We start from the raw sequence: 3,921 nt of genomic DNA, 5'->3' as shown, positions 1-3,921 counted from the left end.
GGGGGAGCCTTCAAAGAAGGGACATTGAAGTGCACATAGGTCCTTTCTGCATGGCTCCAGCTCTGTAGAGGGTAATCAGCTCTTTGTGTGGGAAACAGGACACTGCCTATTCAGGTGGCAGCACCCCCTTGCTACCCAGGAAGAGCTAACAGAATGCAGATGAATGCAGAGGAGTTCTTTCTCACACTTACTCTTCCTGTGTTTGTGGCTGTCTAGAAGGAATGCACAAAGTGTAGCTGTCACCCACTCCAGGTGTGTATGGGAGACAGGCTGCAGGCACACAGAGCTGTAAGGGCAGAGAAATACCCACTTTCTAAAAGTGTAATTTCTAAAACAGTAATTTTAAATCCAATTTTACCAATAAAGAGGATGTATTGTTACCATTACAAAGATATGGAACATGATGCAACAACTCCTGTCTAATCAGGAATCACTGCTTAAAAGTGTATTAAGAAATTCCCAATGCCAGCCTAAGAGAGGATTAGACCTCACAGTAGTGAAAAATGAATTTGGGTGATTGTCATTATCAGGACATGCAAAACTTACCGGTAGATGTCCTACCGTTTACTTACACAGCACACTGCCCTATGGACTTGCTATGGCCTAACTTAGGATGACATGTAATAAAAGGGGAGTTTAATGTTTGACAAGTAGTTTTAAATGACAAGACAAAGTGGCAGTAAACTGCACACACAGGCCCTGCCATGGCAGGCCTGAGACACCTTTGAATGACTACTTGTGTGGGTGACACAATCAGTGTTGCAGGCCCACTAGTAGCTTTTATGTTACATACCCTGGGTATATGGTACACCACTTTGAAAGGGACATACAAGTAAACTATATTTGTCAATTGTGTATACACCAATGTTACCATCTTAAGGAGAGAAGCACAAGCACTTTAGAACTGGTCAGCACTGGTAAAGTGCTCAGAGTCCAAAGGTCAACAAAAAGAATCAGCAAAAAGAGGAGGTAAGCAGGCAAAAGACCACCCTAAGGATGACATGTCTAACATGTGGGCTTCATTGTCTCTCTCATTTGCCGACTCATAATTAGGCAGTGCATTCCAGCTTCACTTTGTTTTCTTTTGTCTGGAGCTTAGACCAAGTACTGATTGCTTCATATTGATTAGGATCCTTCTACTGTTGGCACTGTGATTGAGGTACTGTTTTTCTTTCTAGCTATCACAGTTGTGATTGTTCCCTTTTCCCTAAGCCCCACCACCTTCTTGTCAAAGTTGTGTCTGCTTTCCCACCCTCATGCCCCATAGTACATGTTGCTTCTCTCCTACAACTACATATCCTGCCGTTGTCTGTATTGCTTCTTCACTTCCACTTTGCACACTCTTTTTCTCTGTGCAGCCCCTCCCCTCCCACCATCCCCTTGTCTCTGTTTCCCCCACCTGCCATTAGAAAAAAAGTGCTGGCTGTCAGAACCAGTGCTGACCATGTAATAGCACTTTTCTTCCCTCCATCCCCATGGCATCTGTGTTGCTTCTTCCATTCCACTCCGCGCCCTCTCACTCTCTGTGTTGCCTCCTCTCCTACCCCCACCCTCCAGTTGTGTGTGTTGCCTCTCCCTCTCACCTCCCACCCTCCCATTGTCTTTGTTACTCCACACGACATCAGAACAAAAAAGCATTGACTGACAGAGTCAGTGTTGATGGCCTAATAGTGCTTTTTTTAGCTTCCCATTCATTGTGCTTTTTCTCTAGCTTTTAGCCATGCTGCTCTATTACATGGCTGAAATACATTGACAAAGCCAGTAGCTCTCACTTAGGCGAGAACAATTGACTTTGCCAAAGTTGTTTAATCCATGTTGAGTAGTAACATATATTGAGGCTGCCATTTTAGGCCCTTGCACCTCCCTTTGTAGAAGTGATTGTGAAAATTCCCCCACTCACAGCCAGGTGCAAACATCAATCCCCATGTGAAATATGGAAGAAAGGATGCTGTTGTGATTTGGTTTGAAGTTCCATTTACCTGAGCTTAGAAATATTTTTTATTTCTAATGAGCATGTGGTAAAAATGCATATTTTTCAATGCTGTTTTCACGGAAACAAAAGACAGAGTGCCAAAGAAATTTATGTAGAGCAAAAGTCCCATGGTCAGAAGCCTTTTGAGAAATCTTGCAGTGATGTACCATTTGTTTTTATTTTGCAGTTTTACATAGCACAAGGTCACCCCAAGGACATAGAAGATCTTTACATGAGTACCAGTTAGATGGCACAAAATTAGATTGTATTTTTTTTATTTTAGAGCATGGAGAGATTAAGAGCATGATTACGAGTTGGTCCATATATTTTGACCCATGCGTAAAGCCCTGTTTATGCATAGGTCAGAATGATGACTTGGTAGGTATTTAACACATCCGATAATTATTGAATGCATTAAATACCCTCAACTTTCATTAATTTTCAACGTTGCAAACCTGTTGAAATTTAACAGGAGAAAAATGTATGGTATTTTTCCATATCATGCAGATTTTGGTGCGTTCACCATCAAAACCTGCATGTTATTCCCCACAAACTTATGATTGATGTTATTTATCAAACCCGATAAATAACATACCCCGGGGTATTGGTATTTATCGGGTAGGTAAAGTAGCACTTAAACTTGTGGGTCTGAGGGGACACATCAGAAAGCACCTTGTAAGAGGCACAGTAATGGAAGATGACCTAGAGTGCTTGGAAATGGCAAGGAGGGTGATTCCGCCAAACCTTGTAATACAACTGTAGGCATAAAAGGAGGGTGGAAAAAATCAAAAGGCTCACACAATTTGCTGATCTGGCTCCAAGGGCAAGGACCTCGTGGCGCAACGGTAGCGCGTCTGACTCCAGATCAGAAGGTTGCGTGTTAAAATCCCGTCAGGGTCACTGTTTCACATTTTATGCCCCCCTGAGTTCACATATTTCATTTAGAAAGCAAAGTCAAAAGAAGGCAGCCTTGCATTGGCCGTGAATCGAACCCAGGCCTCCCGCGTGGCAGGCGAGAATTCTACCACTGAACCACCAATGCTTCACATAGGTAGCTTAGAGGCGGAGCTCTGTCCAAGACAGTGATGAGGCACACTCACTCAAATTGCACACCTATGAACAAAGTGCGTGCAACAGACATTGGAATGCCAATGTTTCACTTGATGTTTCACTTGATGATGGCAAGAATCAGATGCAGGAGACTATAAGTATGAATGTTTTTGAATTTGCTGAGGTCACTGACTTGGGACTAGTGTTGTGGTTATCAGGGCATGATGGCAGGCTGCTCCCGACAGAAGTGGCTCACAGAAGGCAGCCTCCAGATCACCAGCACTATTGTGTTTCAGATCATGTCACTGAACTCTCCCCCTTAAAAATCCTTCCCACTGGCTTTGCCAAATTCCCTGTCCTCCCCGAAAGGCTGGGGTGAAACGGGCAGAGTTCTGCGCCCTGCGTCCCTAACGCTCTCCCAACGCGGCTTACAGCCCTGGTCGGGCTTAGACCACCGGGGCCGCTGGAGAGCAAGAGCTCCAGAAGCCTATGGTCAGGCCTGTTGCACAGCGTTCAAGATATGCACTGTGGTTAAACACTCTGCACCAGCTTGCATGAGCCAATATCACTGGGAAACCATTCTTTGTTGTGTAAAAAGGAGAGTGTTCCTCATAGTAAAACAGGCCAAGAGATGGAGTTAGATCCATGTGGCATCACTACAGGTTTAGGGAATGACCACTTCAGGGCTGACTGACCAATCAGGTGGATGAGAACTGAATGAGAAGACATTGTAGAAGATTTTCCAGTAGAATAAATCATCTTCACAAAAGATGGATAGACATTCCAATTTAAAAGACTAGCTCTTAAAACGGAGTCATCTAGAGCAGGATTGCATATTTTTCCTGGAATGTGTACACCCAGTTTGACTTTAGGGGCTGTACACCAGTTTAATTTAAACA

At 43.8% G+C, this 3,921-nt stretch overlaps 1 non-coding gene across 1 annotated transcript; it reads right to left on the bottom strand.

Moving 5' to 3' along the window:
- Nucleotides 1-2,943: 2,943 nt before the first annotated feature.
- TRNAG-GCC (transfer RNA glycine (anticodon GCC)) lies at nucleotides 2,944-3,014 on the bottom strand. The gene has a single exon. It is a non-coding gene; the product is annotated as a tRNA-Gly (tRNA).
- Between the last annotated feature and the right edge of the window lie 907 nt (nucleotides 3,015-3,921).

This window comes from Triturus cristatus, chromosome 9, assembly GCF_964204655.1.
Source record: "Triturus cristatus chromosome 9, aTriCri1.1, whole genome shotgun sequence".
NCBI classification, from domain to species: domain Eukaryota; kingdom Metazoa; phylum Chordata; class Amphibia; order Caudata; family Salamandridae; genus Triturus; species Triturus cristatus.
The sequence above is the reverse complement of the archived record's forward strand: the minus strand, read 5'-3'. Positions and strand labels throughout refer to the sequence as shown.